Here is a 24745-nt window from a genome sequence, read left to right as displayed (position 1 = left end):
ACCCCCATCCCTCCTGAGGGATTCCTGCCTTTCAGAAATGAAAAAGCTTTCAGGTATAAGTCAGTCCTCCCCTTCATGCCCTCCTGCCCCTGGAACCTCTGCCAGCCTTCTTGGGCTTCCTGACAGGGTGCAAGAGACCACCTCCCCCCGCCCCACCCCCAACTCCCATCCCTCCCCTACACTGCCACCAAACAACACAGCATGCTGAACATAAAATCCACCCTTTCCTCTACATCCAAACTGCTATCATATTAATCCAAGCACTTATCTTATCCCACCTTGATTACTGCATCGACCTCCTTGCTGACCTCCCTGCCTCCTGTCTTTCCTCACTCCAGTCCATACTTCACTCTGCTGCCTGGATCATTTTTCTACAGAAATGTTCAGGCCATGTTTCTCCATGCCTCAGGAAACTTCAGTGGTTGTCCATCCACCTCTGCATCAAACAAAAACTCCTCACCATTGTGACTTTAAAGCATTCAATCACCTTGCTCCCTCCTACCTCACCTTGTTACTCTCCTACTAAATCTAAGCCTGCACAGTTTGCTCTTCTAATGCTAACATTTTCACTGTACCACGATCTCATCTATCTCACCACCAACCTCTCGCCCATGTCCAAGAGGCCTTCCACTCATTCAATCGTATTTATTGAGTGCTTAATTTCTTAGTGGGTGGAGGTGGGACCAGACGTTAATAAAAATAAACGAATTACAGATAGGTACATAAGTGTTGTTGGGCTGGGAGGGGGGAAGAACAAAGGGAGCAAGTCAGGGAGCAGAAGGGGGTGGGAGAAGAGGAAAGGCGGGGCTTGGTCAGGGAAGACCTCTCGGAGGAGATGTACCTTCAGGAAGGCTTTGAAGATAGGGAGAGTAATTGTCTGTCAGATTTGAGGAGGGAGGGTGTTCCAGGTCAGAGGCAGGATGTGGGCGAGGGGTTGGCAATGACAGCGACGAGATGGAGGCACAATGAGAAGGTTAGCATTAGAGGAGCAAAGCTTTCGGGCTAGGTTGTAGTTAGAGAGTAACGAGGTAAGGTAGGAGGTGGCAAGGTGATGGAGTGCTTTAAAGCCAAGAGTGAGGAGGTGTTGTTTGATGCGGAGGTGGATGGGCAACCACTGAAGTCCTTTGAGAAGTGGGGTGACATGTCCTGAACATTTTTGTAGAAAAATGATCTGGGCAGCAGCATGAAGTGTGCACTGGAGTGGGGAGAGACAGGAGGCTGGGCGGTCAGCAAGGAGGCTGATGTAGTAATCCAGGCAGGAGAGGATGAATAATTGTATTAACGTGGTAGCAGTTTGGTTGGAGAGGAAAAGGTGGATTTTAGCGATGCTGTGAAGTCAGGGCTGACATGATTTAGTGATGGACTATGCCCTGAGTAAGCCCTCTTTTCCTTTTCTTCAACTCCTTTCTGCATTTCCCTGACTTGCTCCCTTTATTCATCTCCTGTGCCAACACCACAGCACTTATGTACACATCTGTAATGTATTTATTTATATTAATGTCTGTCTTCCCCTCTAGACTGTAAGCTTGTCGTGGGCAAGGAATGTATCTTTTATATTATTTTATTGTAATAATAATAATGATGATGGAATTTGTTGAGTGCTTACTATGTGCCAAGCACTGTTCTAAGCACTGGGGTAGATACAAGGTAATCGGGTTGTCCCACATGGGGCTCACAGTCTTAATCCCCATTTTACAGATGAGGTAACTGAGGCACAGAGAAGTGGCTTGCCCAAAGTCACAGACTGAATTGAAAGAAGATGAGGAGACAGAGACACAGAGTTAAGTGACAGGCCTCAGGTCTCAGGTCACACAGCAAGTAAGTAGTGGAGTCAGGCTAAAACTTGAGTCTTCCGCCTCCCAATCCAGTGATCTTTCCACCAGGGCAAACAGCCTAACCATCCCATTCATCAACCCTTTGAGATCCTGGGTTAAGTGACCAGTGCGGTTTCCAGAAACCTCTGGCCGGGAGTTCCTGGTGGGAAGGTCTGGGCTTGGAGAGAGGTGGGGAGGGAGAGGAAAGCTGGATCTTTAGACGTTTGAGTGGAAGGGGAGTCAGGCCAGCTGCTCCTTGGCCAGGGGTTGGGCTGCTGGGATGAGGTGAGGGAGAGTTGGCACACACAGCAACTGCTGCTAATTGATGGTATTTGTTAAGTGCTTACCATGTGCCAAGCACTGTTAGTACCTCCCTGGGTTGGGCCCTTCTGTAGGGATAAAACATCTCCTGCATGTTCACCACCGGCAGGAAGGACTAGTTGGTTTTGCATCGAGCTCCCCCTTGCCTCCTTGGGTACAGGTAAGTCAGTCAGTCAGTTGTATTCATTGAGTGCTTATTGTGTGCAGAACACTGTATTAAGCACTTGGGAGAGTACAATATAGCAATATAACAGACACATTCCCTGATCACATGGATCTTAAATTGTATTCATTGAGTGCTTATTGTGTGCAGAGCACTATATTAATAATAATAATAATAATAATAATAATAATGGCATTTATTAAGCACTTACTATGTGCGAAGCACTGTTCTAAGAGCTGGGGAGGTTACAAGGTGATCAGGTTGTCCTACAGGGTCTCACAGTCAATCCCTATTTTACAGATGAGGTAACTGAGGCACAGAGAAGTTAAGTGACTTGCCGAAAGTCACACAGCTGACAGTTGGCAGAGCTAGGATTTGAACCCCTGACCACTGACTCCAAAGCCCGTGCTCTTTCCACTGAGCCACGCTGCTTCTCAACACTATTGAGAAACACTATTGGCATGGAAAACATCTCAAAATAAGGGGATATGTAAACATCTTCACTATTCTACCAAAACTCCACAGAAAAGAGTAAATAATTCCTCAATTTAGGACTCCTATATTTACCTTTACCCTCCTTCAGATAATAATATCCATTCATATTGCTGCTTTAACAAAACTTGGGTTAACAACTCTTAATTTGCTCTATAAAACTAAGATTACCTGCTTGAGTCCTGCATCGGTGATTTTGTCCTGGTTGCCTATATGTACTTTCTGAAGTAGAGCACTTGGGAGAATACAATACAACAATAAACAGACACATTCCCTGCCTACAACAAGCTTACAACCTCTATATGGAGAAGATTCAATACCGTTCTCCCTCCTACTTAGACCGCAAAACCCATGTGGGATAGGGACTCTGTCCTGCTTGATTACCATATATCTACACCAGTGCTTAGCCCAGAGCTTGGCACATAGTAAGCACTTAGTAAATACCATTATTACCGAGGGCAGGGATCAAGTCTACTTACCCTCTTGTACTCTCCCAAACACTTAGTGTTCTGCAAGCCGTAAGAGCTCAATAAATACCTTTGCTTGCGTGATATTATTGTATGAGATGGGTATGTTGAGGGCTGTTTCTTTAAGGGCCTGGGACTTTGGGAATTAGGGGTTATTGCCCCAGGACAATATGGAGAAATGTTTGATTTGAGGTAGAGAAGAGCTGGTGACCTGGCCTAGGGAGAACCGGCCCCAACAAACTATGGCTTTCTTGTGCACAGCGGTGACTCGTGTCTTGGGATAGGGGCCAGAAGGAAGTTGGTTGGCATTCCCTGTATATATGTATATATGTTCGTACATATTTATTACTCTATTTATTTATTTATTTATTTTATTTGTACATATCTATTCTATTTATTTTATTTTGTTAGTATGTTTGGTTTTGTTCTCTGTCTCCCCCTTTTAGACTGTGAGCCCACTGTTGGGTAGGGACTGTCCCTATATGTTGCCAATTTGTACTTCCCAAGCACTTAGTACAGTGCTCTGCACATAGTAAGCGCTCAATAAATACGATTGATGATGATGATGATGATGATTCCCTCCCTTGGGTAGCCCAGATATGGCCCCTCGAGGAGCCTGGGACCTAACCTGGCCTGTTTGTCCTTCTGGCAAGACCTGGTTCCTGCTTTCAGCTCCTTACCATCGCTGCTCCCCCCGTCCCCCCCGCCCCCCAACATAAGCAGAATGCTGAATATTAATAGAACCCTGGATGTTTTGAAACAGGCATCTGGTTTGCAGCACACGATGGAGGAGGGAGCCAGACCCAAGATTTGGGGTGGCAGCCTGGAAAGGGATTGGGGACCCCCAATGCGGGCAGATGAGATAGGGAGACTCTGCCCAGGGAGCCCAAGTTTTGGTGGGTTGGGGCTCCCCTCCAGAGAAGGAAACAATATCAAAGCAGGCAGGCCAAGCTTTCTACTTCCTTGAGTTTGGGGGTGGTGGGGATGGGGCAGGCTGTCCCACCGGGTTCCAGCTGAAGTACTAACTGGGTCATTTTAAATAGTCAGAGCCTCAACTTTCTCCACACCTCCTGCACCCCCTTCACTCCCCAAACCCTCAGTTCCAGAGTTTGCTGTGAGATGTTGGTTCAGAGGAGAGGGCATTAGCTGGGGAAGATTCCCATGGGGTGGAGAGAACCTGGGGGGTCCCACATGTCCATGGGAATCTTCCCCAGCTTCCCCGGTGCCCGTGGCACTGACTAGAGCTTCTCAAGCCTATCGCTCTGCCTGAACTGGACTTGTTCTCCCAGGGACACCACCCAAGTCGGACAAGTTCTTATTTGGTCTGAGAGGGCGTGTATGGTGCCGTGTCAATGCTCGGGAGGCCGCTTGCCCTGCTGGGAAGAGCATGGGAGGAGAAATCAGGAGACCTGGATTCTAGTCCCAGTTCTGCCCCTTCCCTACACTGTGACTCTGGGCAAGTCATGGAACTTTTCTGAGCCTCAGTTTACCCATCAGTAAAATGAGATGAAACTATCAATCAATTTGAAATGAAATTAAAAATTAGAGTGACAAGGAGGGAATTAGGAAACAGATGGTTAGCTCAGGATTTCCCTCTCCCTGCGATGCTCACATTAGGAGCTGGACGTAACAATAATGATAATGGTGTTTATTAAGGGCTTACTGTAAGCTCGTCCTCTAAACTGTAAGCTCGTTGTAGGCAGAGAATGTGTCTGTTTTTATATGGTACTCTCCCAAGCACTTAGTAAGTGCTCTGCACACAGTAAGCACTCAATAAATGTGATTGATTGACTGATTGATTGCTGTGTGTCAACCTCTATACTAAACTCTGGGGTAGAGTCAAGATAATCAGGTCTCACGTGGGGCTCACAACCTAAATGAGAGGGAGAATCAATCAATCAGTCAGTCAGTCAATCAATCATATTTATTGAACACTTAGTGTGTGCAGAGCACTGTACTAAGTGCTTGGGAGAGTACAGTATAACAATATAACAGACACATTCCCTGCCCACAATGAGCTTACAGTCTAGAAGGGAAGACAGATATTAACATAAATAGATTAAATTACGTAAGTGTTATGGGACTGAGGGAACAGGTTTTGAATTTCTGTTTTGCAGATGAAGGAACTGAGTCACAGAAAAGTGAAGGGACTTGCCCAAGGTCACACAGAAGACAAGTAGCAGAGCAGAGATTAGAACCTAGATGTTCTCACTCCCAGGCCTGTGTTCTTTCCATTAAGCCACACTGCTTCTAAGGGATCCTGAGCAAGGCAGCTGGGGAGCAGGCTGGTTCTGCAGGGGAGCCACTTGCTGGGTGTGCCATTCAAGAGTCATACAAACAAGAGATAAACAAGAACTGCCAAAAATGCCCATTCATTCCTGAGCCCTGTAGGGAGAAGCTTCCATAGTCAAGCCTCTCCCATGGCCAAGAAGCCACAGCCAGAATACATATCCTTCCTGGCATCTTTCCCAAATGGGGAGAAAGGCCTCTGGGAGCTGCCCGGGAGGGTCAAAAGGGTCTCAATGTTAGCTGGGCTTACTGGGATGTGTGTACATAGCTGGAGTCCTGAAAGTGATACCCATGGGCCGTGGGGAGGGGCATCAGAAGAAGCAGCGTGGCTTGGAGAAGCAGCGTGGCTCAGTGGAAAGAGCCTGGGCATGGGAGTCATGACCATGGGTTTGGTCATGGGTTCAAATCCCAGCTCCACCAATTGTCAGCTGTGTGACTTTGGGCAAGTCACTTCACTTCTCTGGGCCTCAGTTCCCTCATCTGTAAAATGGGGATTAAGACTGTGAGCCCCCCGTGGGACAACTTGATCACCTTGTAATCTCCCCAGTGCTTAGAACAGTGCTTTGCACATAGTAAGCGCTTAATAAATGCCATCATTATTATTATTATCCCAGGTGGCTATCATATGGGCTGTGGGCAGCAGGCACTGGTGAGTTCTCATGGGGCCAACCGTAACCAGAGGTTCTTTGTAGACCAGTTGACATAGGGTCCAAAGGATTGAGAACTACACTGAAGTAACCTGGACCTCCAAAATAGGGTAGAATAAAAACTCTGGGCCTCAGTTTACCTCATCTGTAAAATGAGGATTAAGACTGTGAGCACCCCGTGGGAACAACGTGATCACCTTGTAACCTCCCCAGCACTTAGACTAGTGCTTTGTACATAGTAAGTGCTTAATAATGCCATCATTATTATTATTAATACTAATAGTTATTATTAGTGAATAGTTATTATTATTATTATATTTGTTATGCACTCACTATGTGTCAAACACTATATTAAGCGTTGGGTAGGTACAAGATAAGCAGATTGGACACGGTCCCTGTCACACATGGAGTTCACTGTCTAACCCATTTTACAGATGTGGAAACTGAGACCTAGAGAAGTTAAGTGACTTATCTAAGGTCAACCAGCAGGTAAATGGCAGAGCCAGAATTAGAATCCAGGTCCTCTGGCTCCCAGGCATGTGCTTCTTTCACTAGGCTATGCTGCATCAAACAGAAACTCTGTACCATTGCTTGAAAGCACTCAATCAGCTCTCCCCCTCACACCTTACCTCACTGATTTCCTACTACAATCCAGCCCACACACCGTTCTCTAATGCCAACTTACTCGCTGTACCTCGATTTCATCTATCTTGTTGTCGACCCCTTGCCAATGTTCTCCATCTGGCCTGGCCTGGAACTCCCTCCCCCTTAATACCTCACAAACCATCACCCTCCCACCTTCAAAACATTATTAAAATCACATCTCCTCCAAGAGGCATTTCCCGACTAAGTCCTCATTTCCCCAACTCCCTCTTCCTTCTGCATCACTTATGCACTTGGATTGGTACCCTTTAAACACTTACTATTCTCCCCATCCTCAGCTCCACATGACTTCTGTACATACCTGTAATTTATTTTGATGTCTGTCTTCCCCTCTAGACTGTAAGCTCCTTGTGGGCAGGAAACCTGTCTACCAACTCTGTTGTACTCTCTCAACTGATTAGTGGAGTGCTCTGTGTACAGTCAGCGCTCAATAGATACCACTGATGAATTCCCTAAGTGGAGGGACCCTCTCAGAATAATCCCCAATAAATCAGATGGGAAGTAAGAAGTCTGGTTTGAGACAGAGGCCTGTGGCAGCAGATGAATGAATCGGGGAAGAGCTGGGGACAAGGTAAAAAAACAAAAGGAGAAACTTGGAATCTGGGGAATAGGAAAGCGTGAGAGGAAAGGGCTGGGACCCAGTCAGCCAACGGCTGAGCTGGCCTCTCCTTTCATTTGCTGAAGGATTGCTTGGAAGGGGGCCGGCAGCTGGAGCAGATGGAACCTCCCTCGGGCTCCCGGCCTTATGAATATTAAGCAGAGGCAGCTGACAGCTTTGGGCTCCGCTCCCCTCTCAGGTCAGTTGGGCTAAACCGGTGGTGGGGGTCTGGGCTAGAGGGAGTTCCCTCCAGCCTGGCTGTGGCCTCTTTGTGCAGGAAAGGGAGAGGGGGAGGTCTGCCGCTTCAAATCCACCAGGCCACAGCTCTCCCCAACTTCATAGCCCTCCTAAATTCCACCTCCTACAAGTAAGCCCTCCTCGATTAATTCCCAAGCAGCGTGGCTTAGTGGAAAGAGAATGGGCTTGGGAGTCAAAGGTCATGGGTTCTGATCCCGACTCCGCCACTTGCCAGCTGTGTGATTTTGGGCAAGTCACTTAACTTCTCTGTGCCTCAGTTACCTCATCTGTAAAATGTGGATTAAGAGCCCCAAGTGGGACAATCTGATTACCCCAGTGCTTTGAACAGTGCTCGGCACACAGAAAGCGCTTAACAAATACTATCATCATCATCATCCAAGTTGCATCAACCCAAGGGCCGCCCTGATCCTAGGGTACTTAACACTTACCTTGAACACATCTGTATCTATGCACATTCAACTCAACATTCATTATTTATTCAGTTATCCCATTCTGACATCCTTTTTCTCTTTTGTTTCGTTTTTTTTTATCGTCATTTTTTAAGTGCTTACTGTGTGCCAAGCCCTGGACTAAGTATTGGGAGAGATACAACTTAATCAGGTTGGACACAGTCCATGTCCCACAAGGGGTTCAGAGTCTTACTCCCCATTTTACAGATGAGTTAACAGAGGCACAAAGGAGTGAAGTGACTTGCCCAAGGTCACACAGTAGACAAGTGGCAGAGCTAGGGTTAGAACCCAGGTTCTTCTAACTCCCAGACCTGTGCTCTATCCACTAGGCCTTACTGCTTCTGTCCTTGTTCTTTCTTCTGCTCCCTCGACTTGTAAATCATGTGTATCTACCTTTCTTTCCCATTCAACTGTAAGCTCCCTAAGGGCCGGGAACTTGTTTTTGCTTTTGATGTCGTCTCCCAAGTGCTTAATGCAGTATTCCATGCTCAATAAATATCACTGACTGATTGATTGGAAAAGGGGCTATAAGAACTTGGGGGAAGCAGGAGATGTCCTCTTGGCCCCTCGGAGGATGAGAAATGAGGGCTTATGATCTCAACTCGGGGCACTTCAGGGAACTTGGATCTGTTTATTGTTACATTGTACTCTCCCAAGCACTTAGTACAGTGTTCTGCATACAGTAAATGCTCAATAAATACTACTGACTGACTGACTGGATGAGGTCTTGGGGTACAAAACAAGACCCAGAAGAGGAAGTTGGGGCTCAAAACAGGGAAAGGTTTGCTTTCTTCATTTGGCACCTGGAGTGGGGCTGGGCCCGGCTGTTTCAGATGCTCACTACGTGTGAAAAGCCCTGTCCTTTGGTTTCCAACTCGGGCACTGCACTGCCCAACCACTTGGATTCTGAGGTTTCCTATCTCCCTAAGTTCCCAGAGTTCAGGGCTGCTGGAGCCCCAAAAGGTAGGTGTGAGAGCATGGCAGAAAGATCTGGTAAGCAGAGCAACAACATTTCCCAACCAGAATTCACATTCCCCACTAACTGGCTGATTGAGAATCAGACCTCAACCTTCCAGGTTCTCCCACTCTGGCTCTCAGGCCCCGCTCTATGGACAGGGCCCATTCCTGCCCCCAGGGTTGGCTCCATCCTCAGGGATGGCTCCCAAGCATATCTTGGGAGCTCACAGGTTTTGTGGTGATAGATGTCACTGCTAGACATGCATGGGGAGAGAGTGTGTGCAAGAGGGCTTTACTCAAAGACCATAGAACGTGAGTGGCTTTGCAAACTCACAGCCTAAAATTATCAGTGAGAGAAACTCAGCCACCTGGCCTTTTTCCCTGAGTCCTCTATCTCTCCTTTCCTCCCAAGAGGCCCTCCTGCTGCCCCATAGGTGGAGAGGTGAGAAATGGGCTGAATCTTTTTGTTCCCGATGTCCAGAGCAACACTGAGCATTATGCTCAGAAGCTGAACTAGGAGGGAGGGCCCAACGTCTCCTGAATTTCCAATTTGCCCAGGCATTATGACACAGGGCAGCCTAGACTGATCAAGGGCAGAGGAGTCCTCTCGGGCAATGAGGGTGTCTCCCTGGGGCAGGGAAGACTGTAAGCACTCAATAAATAGAACTGATTGTTTTATTGAGTGATTCAGAAAGAGGAGGAGAAAAAGGAGGAGGAGGAGAAAGAAGAGAAGGAGGAGGGCTAATATGGGAGAAGGGCCTGCAGCCAGCCTTCTGTGACTACAGTGTTATCCCACATAGCCTATTTGGTGTTGTTCTGCAGTACATGCCTCTTTGTCATCATCATCATCATCATCAATCGTATTTATTGAGTGCTTACTATGTGCAGAGCACTGTACTAAGCGCTTGGGAAGTACAAATTGGCAACATATAGAGACAGTCCCTACCCAACAGTGGGCTCACAGTCTAAAAGGGGGAGACAGAGAACAAAACCAAACATACTAACAAAATAAAATAAATAGAATAGATATGTACAAATAAATTAAATAAATAAATAAATAAAGTTAAAAAAAAAATCACCAGAGCCTCCACTGTACACACACCCCAGTGGAAGATGTATTTCTGAGCTCTTCCCCTAAAAATCTCTCTAATCAACACTGAGCCGAATGCAGAACTCGCAATGGACAAAAAGGACCAGCCTGTGGACCAGCTACTGAGAGACCGGCTCCTGTAGTAGGGAAAGGAGCAGAGCCGGGGGTGTGAGTGGAGGGGGACGGGGACCTGGGAGAGAGTATCCCATCCCTAGAGGCTACCCCTTCCCCTGGATCTGCCCCTGCAACTACTCCTACCAAGTTTTCTGGAGATTCAGGCAGCTGCGGCAGGAGGTCCTGAGACACCCCCAGGGATGGTCCTCGGGGGAGACCACCATCCACCCGGGCTTCGGCCCCACATGCCGCTTAGGAGAGTAAGAGCCAACCTCGCCTCTTTCTCTGGATCCCCCTCCGCCCCCATAGGCTCTCAGAGCCCTTCCTTAATATTGGCTCCAACCTCACATTTCTTCCCAGAGTGTATCCCAACATCCCCTACTCCAGCTCCTCTAGAACTCCACTACCCCAGCTCAGAGCCCCCTTGGAACCCATGCTTCTCCCTCATTCCTTTCCTCTCTCCCCATCCAGGCCAGCCAGGCCTCCTCCCTCTAAGCCCACAGCCATTGTGCTCCTGCAGTCCTCCCTCCATCTGCTCTTGGCAATGCCCCTCCTCCCTTCCTCCTGCTGGGGCATCTCTGTGCTCATGACAGTCTCTTGCCAATGCTCCTCCCTCCAGCCTGGGCCTGGAGCACAGACTGTCTTTGGTGACTCAGCCCTTCCCAGGGCCTCAGCATCCACCCCTAATCCTCAAGCTTTCCTTTGCCCGATATGGAAATCTGCTTATCACCTCCCCTGGAGCCTTGCCCACAGACACCACCACTGCCTGGCTGACGGATTCCTCTGGCCCTGCCTCCCTCCCTTCCTATTGGACCTAGGGCCCTGGCCTGACACTCGCCCTCCAGCCTGGGGCCCCGATGCTGGAATGCTCCTCAGGTGCTCAGAGCACTGTGAGTCTGTCAAGACCCCAGATCAAATAGGAACACCAGGCCAGAGACATGGACCCGTTCTGTTCGTCTGACTGCTTGTCTGTCTGTCTGTCTGTCTCTCTATCTCCCCTCTGTTATTTCATCCTGGCTTCCACTTTGCACCCTTGTACACCCTGGCCTCTGTCCTCACAAAGCCATCTCGTCCTTAGCTTCCACTTCCTGTCTTTATTTCTCCACCTAGTGTCAGACAAGATTGTGGTTAGTGAAGCCAGTACAAGCATATGAAGGGGGCCACTCCCCACCCTCCTTCCCCTGATGTCCACCCCCATTTTCCACCCACAGCTGTCCTGGGCCTGATCTGCTCTCTGGCTCCCAGCTCAGGATCCTCCCTTCTCACTTGCTGCTGATCGATCGATCCATCAATCTATCAATCAATAATATTTCTTGAGCAGCAACTGTGAGCAGAGCATGGTATTAAGTTCTTGGGAAAGTACAGTAAAATTAGTAGACATGATCCTTGCCCTCAGGGAATTTACAATATAAAATAATTCACAGATCGGGACAAGGAGGTAAAAGGGATTTGTATCTGAGTTGGTGCTTAATATAGACCCTGTAAGTTCTGGGCCTAAGTGATTGAGAGGTGATTGTGGATTGAGTCCACAAGGGCTCAGTTGGACAGAAGGGCCAGAGAAGCAATTTGCGGGAATACAGTGGGGGAGAATAAGAAATTGATTGGGGATGGCCTCTTGGAAGGAGAAGTGATTTCAGGAGGAATTTGATGATGAGGAGATCTGCGGTCTGTCTGATCTGAAGGGGGAGTGAGTTACACAAGCAAGGGAAAGAGTGTGGTTAAGAGGTCAGCAAAAGGAGAGGTGAAAATGGGGCACAATGAGTAGGTTAGCTTGAGAAAAGCGAAGAGTGCCAGCTGGGAGGGAATGGGACAAAAGAGTGGTGAAGTAGGTGGGAGAGAATTAATTGACTATCTTAAAGTCAATGGTTAGGAGTTTCTGCTGGGGGTGTAGAGGAATGGGCAACTACTGGAGGATTCTGAGGAGTGGCGAGTCATGTGCAGAACGAGGTTTTAGGAAAATGATCCGGGCAGTAGAGTGAGTATGGACTGAAATGGACTTGGGTGGGACCAGAGGCAGAGTTGATCATTGAGGAGGCTGATACAGTAGTCAGGGAGGGATGTAGTAAGTGCCTGGGCCTGCTTGGTGGCCATTTGGATGAAAAGGAAAGGGTGGACCCTGGAGATGGGGTAAAGGAAAAACCAAAAGAATTTGGAGATAGACTGAATATTAAGATGGAGAAGAGGGGAGGGGATGAAGATCATGGAAAATTTCTGAGTTTCATGGATGGGGAGAGTGGTAACATTGTCAACCGTGGTGGGAAATCTAGAGGGAGGAGATGATCTGAGAAGGACAATAAGGACTGGAGACATTATTATCATTCTTATTCTTATTATTATAATTATAATTGTTACGGTACTTGTTAAGCACTTACTATGTGCCAAGCACTGTTCTAAGTGCTGGGGTAGATACAATTAATCATGTTGGGCACAACCCCTATCCCACATGGAGCTCACCCGCTTAATCCCTATTTTACAGATGAGGTAAGTGAGGCTCAAGGAAGTTAAATGACTTACCCCAGGTCACACAGTAGACATGTGGTGGAGCTGGGATTAGAACCCAAGTCCTTCTGGCTTCTAGGGCCGTGCTCTATCCACTAAGCCACACAGCTTCTCGCCTTGTCGTATTTGCCCTACTGTGCTCCTTCTGCCTTCTCTGTCTTCTTCACTTCCTGTGTTCCCACTGCCCTTACTGTCTTCCTTATCCTCTCCACAACTGCCACCGTCTTCTTCGTCCCCGGGCCCCCACTCCCCAGAAGGGGCCAGGACTTTTCTGAAGTAGTCTGAACCATCCACGTAGCTCTGAGAGTTAAGGTCGCAGGGAGGTCGTCTTGGAGGGGCAAGCTTATCTCCCTCTCAAACAGATATCTGGGGGCTGTGGGTCCTGCTGCAGCTCCCCTGCCCAGTCCAACCACCCCACCTCTCTATTCCTTGTCATCTCTTAACAGGGACTCCCTCTCCCCCTTGCTGCCCCTCACTTTCATTCATTCATTCAATTGTATTTATTGAGCGCTTATTGTGTGCCAAGGACTCTACTAAACTCTTGGAAGAGTACAATATAACATCAGACACGTTCCCTGCCCACAACAAGCTCACAGTCTAGAGGGAGAGGCAGACATTAATATTAAAAAAATGAATAAATAAATAAATTACAGATATAAACATATATATGACCCCTCTCAGGGTCACACCTGTAGAGTTTCCAGTACTCTACCAGTCTTGACTATGGGAGGGAGAGTCAAGCAGAGGCAGACCCATTCCATTCCAGCTTGGGCAGTGGCTAGTGAGTGTAAGGCAATCTGCTACAAGTCAAAACTCACCTGTGCTTGGCAGCAGAGGCAAGGGTGAATACTCAAATTGACTGTAAGGAAGGAGGCAATGATAAACCACTTCCGTATTTTTACCAAGAAAACTCTGTGGATACACTACCAGAATGATTGCAGATGGAGCTGGGTAGTTCTGGGAGAGATGTGTCCATGGTGTCGCTATTGGTCGGAGACTACTCAACAGCAAAAGACAAGACAGATATATGCATATGTGCTGTGGGGAAGGAAGGGAGGATGAATGAGGAAGCAATTATGAGCGGCACAGAAGGGAGTGGGAGAAGGGAAGAGGAGGGCTTAGGCAGGGAAGGCTTCCTGGAGACGATGTGCCTTCAATAAGGCTTTCAAGTGGGGGAGAGCAATTATCAGTCAATTATCTCGCCATTCCCCTTTCCACAATATTCCCTGAGCAAAATGAATCATCTGGCAAGTGATGCTCTCATCCTTCATTTTGCTCAAGACAAACACAATCTCAGACAACTCTGCATCTCAGCTGAAAATGGGGGCGAAGGGAGTCAAATTGCCACAGACAGGTCAGCGGGGCCCACTGAGCTTCAGGTCGGAGAGGCTCTTTTCAAGAAGAAATGTTTTGAGGATTGTGCGTCAAGGAGACCAAAGCATAAACAGTAACAGGGACTGCAAAGAACAAACATGACAGTGCAACAAGGGACAATCATTGTGGGTGCGTGTTTGTGTGTGTGAACACCAATGACTACCTTGCACTATAGCTCATTTTCATGCTGCTGACCCCTTGCCCACATCCTCCCTCTGGCCTGGAACTCCCTCCCACTTCACGTCCGACAGACCGACAGTCTTCCCACCTTCAAAGCCCTCCCTTCTGCGTCGTCTTGCACTCGGATCTGTGACCTTTGGTTATTTGACCTTCACCCCACCTCAGCCCCTCAGCACTTATGAACATATCTAGAAATAATATTTTATAAATTATATCTAATAATGCCTGTCTCCCCCTCTAGACTGAAAGTTCATTGTGGACAGGGATGTGTCTACCAAATGGGGTGTGTCTACCAAATCTGTTGTATCGTACTCTCCCAAGCGCTGAGAACAGTGCTCTACACATAGTAAGAGCTCACTATATATTCTTGATGATGATGATGATAAAATCCCATTACCTTCAAGGGGCCTTTCCTCTGTGTCGACTATTCACTTGGCTGCACCCTTTAAGCACTCTGATACCAACCCAGCCCCACAGCACTTATGTAAATATACTTATGCTCTATGATTTCTCCCATCTGTAATTTATATTAATGTTTGTCCTCCCCTGTAGCCTGTAAGCTCCCTGGGGACAGGGATCATGTATACCAATTCTGTTATATTCTCTCAAGCACTTAGTACGGTACTCTGTAATTTCATTCATTCATTCAATCGTATTTATTGAGCGCTTACTGTCTGCAGAGCACTGTACTAAGCGCTTGGGAAGTACAAGTCGGCAACATATAGAGACAGTCCCTACCCAGTAATGGGCTCACAGTCTAGAAGGGGGAGACAGTCAACAAAACAAAACATGTAGACAGGTGTCAAAATCATCAGAACAAACAGAATTAAAGCTATATGCACATCATTAACAAAATAAATAGAATAGTAAATATGTACAAATAAAATAGAGTAATAAATCTGTATAAATATATATACAAGTGCTGTGGGGAGGAGAAGGAAGTAGGGCAGGAGGGATGGAGAGGAGAAGAGAGATAAGGGGGCTCAGTCTGGGAAGACCTCTTGGAAGAGGTGAGCTCTCAGTAGAGCTTTGAAGGGAGGAAGAGATGTGTGGCGGATGTGTGGAGGGAGGACATTCCATGCCAGGGGAAGGACGGGGGCTGGGGGTCGACGGTGGGATGGGTGAGAACAAGGTACAATGAGGAGGATAGTAGCAGAGGAGTGGAGGGTGCAGGCTGGGCTGTAGAAGGAGAGAAGGGAGGTGAGGTAGGAGGGGGCAAGGTGATGGACAGACCTGAAGCAGAGAATGAGGAGTTTTTGCTTGATTCGTACTTGATTCATACTGTACTTACACAGTAAGTACTCATTAAATGCCACTGATTAATTCATTGATTGATTGACCCATGTCAGACTTGAAGCCAGCTCTGGGAGCCATAGACAGGAGGCTTTGAACAGGGAAACTGTTGTACCAATAGGCACATTGTCTCCTCAATCCATCAATCAAGCAATTTATTGAACTCTTACTGTGTGAAGACCATTTTACTAAGTGCCTGGCATAGTCCAATGTAACAGAGTTGATAGACCCATTCCCTGCCCATGACGAGCTTACAGTCTACAGGGGGAGATAGACATTAATAAATAGAATAAATCAGAGATATGTACATAAGTGTTATGGGGCTGAGGGTGGAGTAAATAAAGGGAGCAGATCCTAATGCAAGGGTGACACAGAAGGGAATGAGAGGGAAGGAATGAGAGCTTAGTCAGGGGAAGGCCTCTTGGACCTCTTGTGTGGCTCATCACCCAGGGGGAGCCCCCAGGCTCCTGTGGCCCAAAGGCTCCCTCCCCTGCTCCATGCAGAGCCCCCCGAACCCTATGCTGTGTGGGAAGAGTGAGGCTCCCAGAAGCTGGAGGACACAGGTCATGAGAAGGCCTCACGACTCTTCCATACAGTTCCCATCCCCTTGACCTTATCACTCCTCAGGGCTGGTAAGTGGATTTGCCATTGACTAGACTGAGGTGGAAAAACCTCGATGTGATTCATCCCCCTCTGCTGTCTTCTGCTTTGCCAAGAGGAGGGGTAACATCTCCCATTCAAGGCCTTCTCTGGATGTTGAATGTTCACAAAGCATAGGGTCTGGGGGCCACTGCCCCCGGCCAGCTGGGATTCACTTGCCAGCCTCTTTTCCACATCTCATGCTTTGTGACGGAGTGAATGCTTAATAAATACCATCGTTATCATTATTTTCATTGAGGGAGGAGAAAACAGTCATGGATTATGCCCAAAGGTAGGTGAGAAGCCGTATGGCATAGTGGATGGAGCAGGCTCCTGGAAGTCCGAATCCAAGCTCTGTCACTTTTCTGCTTTGTGGCCCTGGGCAAGTCATTTCACTTCTCTGGGCCTTAGTTACCTCATCTGTAAAATGGGGATTGATACTGTGAGCCTCTCGTGGGACAGGGACTGTGTCCAACCTGATTGGCTTGTATCCACCCCAGCACTTAGCACAGTACCTGGCACATAGTAAGTGCTTAATAAGTACCACAATTATTCATATTATTAGGTGGCCTTGAGTTCAAATTTAAGGGAGATTGGAGGTAGCATGGTGGAGAGACGGATCAAAGAGGGTGTGATCCTTTCTACCACAGTGTTAAAAGGAGGTAGCGTGATTTAGGGTAAAAACATGGGACTGAGCATCAGGTGACCTGGGTTCTAATCTGATCTCTGCCACTGAGGAGCACTGGGTGACATTGGGAAAATAATTTTTCCTCCCAGGGTCTCAGTTTCCTTATCTGTAAAAAAGGGATAAAATAGGCTTAGGACCTCCTGTGGTCCAGGGACTCTCTCCATTCTGATAATCCCGCATCTACCCTCAGGCTTAGCACGTAGTTAATGTTAAATAAATACCAGAACTATTAAGGATTTGGCAGGTCAGAGGTCACCACCTTTGGCTGCCCTTAGGGACGGTGGGAAGGAAGGAAGGGAGTATTGGTCTTGGAAATTTTACGGAAAAAAGTGCCCAGGCTCAGCTGAAGTTCTCCCTTTCTGAGCTCATTTGAATAAACCCACTGAAATGATCTAATCTATTTAAATACCATTACACCCACCTAGGCTGGAGTGAATGGAGGCTGGCAGCTCGGGTATTATCATTCTAAATATCATCATTGAAATGCAGTTCCTGAGCTAGAGCTGCCCCCTGAAGCAGGCTTAAAAGCCCCTCTAAGCTCCCCTCTGTCCAGAGGACCTAGGGAGGCCTGGGGAGAGGGAGAAGATGTGTGGAAAGGCAGGCTAAGATGGGAGGTTGGGTGGAGGGTGGGAGGGGACAGCTACCTGGCTCAGCTTGGACCTGGTCTGTTTAGATCTGGCAAAGGCCGGAGAGGTGGGATCAGTTGATCAGTGATATTTTTTTTGAGTGCTTACTGTGTGCAATGCATTGTATCCACTGTACCTCCATCTCACCTGTCTTGCTGCCGACCACTGGCCCACCTCCTGCCTCTTATCCTGGAAAGCCTTCCCTCCTCAAATCCGCCAATCACTCTTCCCTCCTTAAAAGCCCAACTGAAGGCACACCTTCTCCAAGAGGCCTTCCAAGACTAAGCCCCCTTTTCCTTAGCTCCCACTCCCTTCTGCGTCACCTTGACTCACTCCCTTTGCTCTCCCCTCACCAGCCCCATAGCACTTTTGTATATATATATATATATATATATATATATATATATATATATATATATATACATATATACATATTTATATATTTATGTGTATATATCTGTAATAATATTTATTTTTATTGATGCCTGTTTACTTGTTTTGATGTCTGTCTCCCCCTCTCTAGACTATAAATCCTTCGTGGGCAGGGATTGTCAACTTGTACTTCCCAAGCGCTTAGTACAGTGCTCTGCACACAGTAAGCACTCAATAAATATGATTGAATGAATGAATTGTCTCTCTTTATCGCTGTATTGTACTTTCTGAGCGCTTAGTAAGCTGTGCACACAGTAAGCATTCAATAAGTACGATTGAATGAATTGAATGAATGAAAGTGCTTGGGAGTTCATCATCATCATCATCATCATCATCAATCATATTTATTGAGCACTTACTATGTGCAGAGCACTGTACTAAGTGCTTGGGAAGTACAAATTGGCAACATATAGAGACAGTCCCTACCCAACAGTGGGCTCACAGTCTAAAAGGGGGAGACAGAGAACAAACCAAACATACTAACAAAATAAAATAAATAGAATAGATATGTACAAATAAATTAATTAAATAAATAAATAGAGTAATAAATATGTACAAACATATATACATATATACAGGTGCTGTGGGGAAGGGAATGAGGTAAGATGGGGGAGATGGAGAGAGGGACGAGGGGGAGAGGAAGGAAGGGGCTCAGTCTGGGAAGGCCTCCTGGAGGAGGTGAGCTCTCAGCAGGGCCTTGAAGGGAGGAAGAGAGCTAGCTTGGCGGATGGGCAGAGGGAAGGCATTCCAGGCCCGGGGGATGACGTGGGCCGGGGGTCGATGATGGGACAGGCGAGAACGAGGTACGGTGAGGAGATTAGCGGCAGAGGAGCGGAGGGTGTGGGCTGGGCTGTAGAAGGAGAGAAGGGAGGTGACGTAGGAGGGGGCGAGGTGATGGAGAGCCTTGAAGCCCAGGGTGAGGAGTTGGTAGACACATTCCCTGCCCTCAATGAGCTTATAATCTAGAGGGATCTATCAGGTCTCACACTGCCAGGCTGTTGGTAAGGGCGGACTTGCCACGGGGTGGCTGCCTCACTACCTCCAGGGCCTGGAGAGGTCGGTTCTTCACATAGGGGGATACCCACAGTTCTCCAGCAGACTAAGGGTTCACCCCCTACAGTACAGGGAGAATGGTCCAGGGCAATTGCAAAAACATTTCGATTTCTGGTCCAGTGCTTCAAACTCCATCCCTCCCCACATCAGACAGACCACAGCCCTCACCACATTCAAAGCCCTCCTACAACCTCACCTCTTCCAAAGAGCTCTCCCCAATTAATTTCCCAGCACCCTGAGACATGTCATCCCTTCAGCCAACTCGAATTCTTACAATCTTTTATTTACAATCTCCTTAGCACCCACATGTCTGTCTGCTCTATTCATTTTTACCACTCTAATTGTAATTATTTTTATGTCGATCTCCCTAGTTAGAGTGTAACCTCCTAATGCGCAAGGGGTTTAATTCTGTACTGCCCAAGGACTTGGCTCAGGGCACCGCATCAAATGGACACTCAATAAATGATGCTACTAATACTGCCACTACTTTTTCTGCTCAAGAGACTTACAATTTAACGGGGGCAGACTCAGATAGTATATGAATGTTAGGGACAGAAAGAAAAGAAGAGCAACAACTGTAACAACAAAAGTAAGCAAAAAATTAAAGAATAAGTGAAGTGACCGAATTGATATATACATGAGTGCCGAGAGTATCCAGTGGGGTGACCTGATCGGGGAGGTGATGGTTAGTCAGGAAATGCTTTCTGGAGAAGGTAGCTTTTCAGGAGCCTTCAAAGGGGGGATGGGACCGGGTTTGGTAGATTTGAGGAGGGATGGTGGTTTGGTGGAGTTTAGAAGCAGCATGGCCTAGGGGATAAAGCATGGGCCTGGGAGTAAGAGGACCTGGGTTCCAATTCTGTCTCCACCACTAGTCTGCTTGGGCAAGTCATTTAACTTCTTCGTGTCTCAGTGGTCTTATCTTTAAAACGGGAATTGAAACTGTGTGCCCCATGTGGGATATGGATGGTGTCCAACCTGACTAGTTTATGACAACCCCGGTGCTTAGCACGTAGTAAGCTCTTAACAGAAGCCATAAAAAGCGGTTCCATGCAGAGGGAGAGCAAGAGGTCTGAGTTGGGATAGGTCAGAGAGCAAGGCACAGTTTGGAGGTTTGATCCACCTCCCCCACCACCCACCCCCCCGACCCCGGGGCAGGGGGTGAGGCAGAGCGGAGGGAGGAAAAGGGGAGATTCCCCAACACAGCCTAGGAAGAACATTGACATCCTGGACCACTTACCCTAATCACACACCCCTGCCCCTGGGTGCATGCACAAACATAAACACGTACACATACACACACACCACACACACTCCCGCCTCCCCACCCCACCCCTTGGTCCCTTTACCATTTGGGCATTAGACAGAGAAGAGCTGGCAGAGCTTCTCCCAAGCCCATTTACTGCTCTGACTTTAATGTTATTAAACTCTGAATTGCTCATCCACTCCCATAAAATGCGAGAAGGTAGAGTAATGAGGATTGATTTGCCCTTGAGGAGGAGTTAGAGGTATTATTATTATTTTTTTCTCTTTAAGCAGGATGGAGAGATGGATGATTTAGGAAGGTCAGCCTGCCTGGCAGGAATTGTTCCTGCTTTTTCATTGGGATACAACAAGGAGAGGGCCAATGAGGTGAGCGGGACAGTTGTTTAAGTGCACGCACGCACACACACACACACACACACACACACACACACACACACACTTCCCCCGACACACATACACATGCAAACAGGCCCAGGGAGACACACATGAATAAACTGAGTTAAACATAGTAATGGAATCAGAGGCAACTAGAGTCACAGAACCAGTGCTTATTTTCCCCCCAAGAAGATTGTGAGTCCCACCAGAGACAGGGACCATGTCAGATTCCCAACTGCGTATTCTCTCCTAGTACTTAGTATGGTGCTCTGCATACAGTAAGTGCTTAATAAATACTATTAATAATAATTAGCATTATTTGTGTAATACAAGGTCAGCAGGTTGTCCCACGTGGGGCTCACATTCTTAATCCCCATTTTACAGATGATATAACTGAGGCCCAGAAACGTGAAGTGGCTTGCCCTAGGTCACACAGCAGACAAATGGCAGAGGCGGGATTAGAACTCATGTCCTCTGACTCTCAAGCCTGGGCTCTTGCCACTAAACCACGCTGCTTCTCTATTACTACTATCACTACTAGAATAGCCACCTTCTGAATCTGAGCCATGGTGAGAGTAAGGGAGGGTGTGCCTTAGGGGAGGGGAGAGAACAGATTGCTCAGTAATGTGTGTTTTAGATGCCAGAACTGAGAGCCGACCGACCGGGGCAGAACACTGCCTGAAAATCCATTTCCTTTCATTTCTCTTATCGGATCCCAGGGATCTACACTCCTGTTGCCTACCGTTGACTGTTACGTGAATATTCAGTTGAACATTCAGTTCTATTTATTCCGATTCCGTTGTCTGTAAATATTTCTTTATCTTTTCCCGATTTGAGTGTGAACTTAAGTGGGTAGGAAACTCCTGCTTGTGCTCTGTAGTACTTTGTACTGCATTCAAAAGGTACTCAATAAATACTATTACAGCAGCGTGGCTCAGTGGAAAGAGCACGGGCTTTGGAGTCAGATGTCATGGGTTCAAATCCTGGCTCTGCCAACTGTCAGCTGTGTGACTTTGGGCAAGTCACTTAACTTCTCTGTGCCTTAGTTACCTCATCTGTAAAATGGGGATTGAGACTGTGAGCCCTACGTGGGACAACCTGATCACCTTTTATCCCCCCAGCACTTAGAACAGTGCTTTGCACATAGTAAGTGCTTAACAAATATCATTTTTCTTATTAGTAGTAGTAATAATAATAATAATAATAATGGCATTTGTTATGTGCTTACTGTGTGTCAAACATTACTCTAAGCATTGGAGCAGATACAAGCTAATCAGGTTGGACACAATCCTTGTCTTACATGAGGCTCACATTCTTAATCCCCATTTTACAGATGAGGTAACTGAGGCACAGAGAGGTGCAGTGACTTGCCAAAGGTCACAAAGCAGACAAGTGGTGGAGCAGGGATTAGAACCCAGACCCAGGCTCTATTCACTAGGCCATGCTACTTCTCATACTTCTCATACTTCTTCTACTACTACTACTATTGCTATCTAACATGTACCCCCAAGTGCCCTGAAGAGTAACTGCCTACTCACTGCAAAGCACTGTACTAAGTGCTTGGGAGAGTACAGCAGAAGCAAGACACACATTCCCTGTCCTCAAGGAGCTTACAATGTAATGGAAACCTCCCCGTTTACCAGAGAGACCCCCTCAGCTAAAGAGAGTGCATTCATGTGCACACACACACACACACTTCTCATATGTTGCCGAATTGTACTTTCCAAGCGCTTAGTACAGTGCTCTGCACACAGTAAGAGCTCAATAAATATGATTGTATGAATGAATAAATATACAACTCCTCCAGCAAATATTTAGTTTCAATTCTAGGCCATGCTGAACCCCAACTCCCAAGGATGAAAGGGAGTGGGAGGCCAGCTGCGAGCCCCAGGAAACTAGGCCTCATTTTCTTGCCGGCCGGTCTCACAGAATGGGCTAGAACTCAGAGAAGCGGCAATCCATTTGACTCGTTGTGAGCAGGAAATGTGTGTTTATTGTTACGTTGTACTCTCCCAAGTGCCTAGAACAATGCTTTGCACACAGTAAGTGCACATTAAATATGATTGAATGAGTGGGTGAATGAATGACTTTTTCGGTGTGACTGTTTATCCCAAACTATGAAAGATGGATATAGGGGAGCAATTACCTCAACACAGAAGCCCTTCTGACAATTCCCTCTCTTTTTAGAGTGTCAAAACGAGCCCAGGAGGGGTTACTCTTCTACCCTGGGAAAATGGGAGTAACTTGGAGCAACTTGAATGAGCATAATTCAGCCTCTTGAGAAGGCTTCAAGTCTCCAGCTATCCTAGATTTCTAATAATACAAGTTTGTGAGATATATTTGAAAGGAAGAGTTTGTCCATCTTGGGGAGGATTGGAAGGATTGAAACTGGGAGTCAGGAGACCTGGGTCCTATACCCAGTTCAGCCACTGGCCTGCTGTGTAACCTTGGTCTGGGCCTCATTTTCCTCATCTGTATACTAGGGAAGAGATACCTGCTCTTCCTTTCCTAATCATAATAATTGTGGTATTTGTTAAGTGCTTACTATAACCATTGAATTCAAAAATGGAATAATCAGATATTCATAAGGGGGAGGAAGAAGAGGTATTTAATCCCCATTTTACAGATTTGGAAATGGAGGAACAGAGAAATTGACTTGTCTAAGATCACACAGCAGGCAAATGGGAGGGAGGGATTGGAACCCAGATTTTCTGACTCCCAATCCTGGGTTCTTTCCATTAGACCACACTGCCTCCTATGTGATATAGAGACTGTGTCTGATTCTGATTATCTCATATTCATCCCCGCATAGCCAGTGCTTGGCAGGTTATAAACACCAATAACTAACTCCGGAGCTGCCTACGTCTCTTCCCTAGAATCCCACAGTGAGTAAGTTGCTTTTCCAGGATTAAAAGTCATGACCCCTGAGACCTTTCATGTCCCAGTAATCATAAAATCCCCAGCCTCCTGGGGGCTGGCCAGAAGGCTGATTCTTCCCAAGAGGGATGAGGAGATGCGCTCTGAATAGTTGATGGTCATTGCTGGCTGGTGGAAGGCGGTGGGGTAGTTGAGGGATGGGGAGGTGGTTCCAATGGCACCGGGTGAAATAAAAGACTGTGGCATTCCAAGTCACTTTCTCCTTAGTAGTTCTCAAACTCTAATACCCCAGTATGCCGTTTGGTAGCTCCTCAACCTCAAACCTCCCTCTCTTGTCCAAGTCGCCCCTTGGTTATGAAAAACCTCTTTGCTTCTGCCTGCCCTAGCTCCTCCCCACCTTCTTAAAATTGCTTCACGAGACCACTTTCTTCAAGAGACCTGATTAATTTCCCAGCCCCTTCCAGCTGACCTGCACAAACCATGATTTGCTTGTTCCCCTTGGTTCAGTGTTGGAATTGCTGTATTTAGCTGCACATAGTTATGCTAATTGCCTATTTATCTTGTCTGTCTTAGACTGCAAGCTCCCTAACTAGAATAGATGCTGTGGAGTATCTAACATGTACCCACAGGTGCCCTGAAGAGTGCCCTGTCTAAATTTTTTTATGGTGTTTGTTAAGCACTTACTATGTGTCGTGCACTGTTCTAAGCACTGGGAAAAATACAAGTGTATCAGGTTGGACACAGTCTCTGTCCCACATGGGGCTCACAGTCTATGTAGAAGGGAGTAGAATTTAATCCCAATTTTACAGTTCAGGAAACTGAGGCACAGAGCAGTTAAGTGACTTACCCAAGGCCACCCAGCAAGCAGTTGGCAGAGCTAGGATTAGAACACAAATCCTCTGACTCCCCAGGCCCATGATCTTTCCAGCAGGCCATGCTGCTTCCCAGGGACTGGTTTCAGAAAAGGAAGTCTCCATCAGTTGATCAAGCAATTTTCATTCTTCTTCTTATTATTATTATTGTATTTGTTAAGCACTTACTATATATTTAGCCCCTGTACTAAGCCCTAGGGTAGATACAAGTTAATCAGGTCAGATCCCACATGGGGTTCACATTCTAAGTAA

General features: G+C 47.0%; 1 protein-coding gene and 1 non-coding gene across 8 annotated transcripts in view; both read left to right on the top strand.

Annotated features, from left to right (window-relative positions):
• CELF6 (CUGBP Elav-like family member 6) overlaps positions 1–24745 on the top strand; it is a 199406-nt gene that overhangs the window by 90658 nt on the left and 84003 nt on the right. The gene's annotated exons all lie outside the window — the stretch shown is intronic.
• LOC119929357 lies at positions 13493–13629 on the top strand. Its single transcript, XR_005451484.1, has one exon. It is a non-coding gene; the product is annotated as a small nucleolar RNA SNORA7 (small nucleolar RNA).

The sequence above is a fragment of the Tachyglossus aculeatus genome, chromosome 5 (genome assembly GCF_015852505.1).
Source record: "Tachyglossus aculeatus isolate mTacAcu1 chromosome 5, mTacAcu1.pri, whole genome shotgun sequence".
Lineage (NCBI taxonomy): Eukaryota > Metazoa > Chordata > Mammalia > Monotremata > Tachyglossidae > Tachyglossus > Tachyglossus aculeatus.
This window is presented reverse-complemented; position numbering and strand designations above follow the sequence as displayed.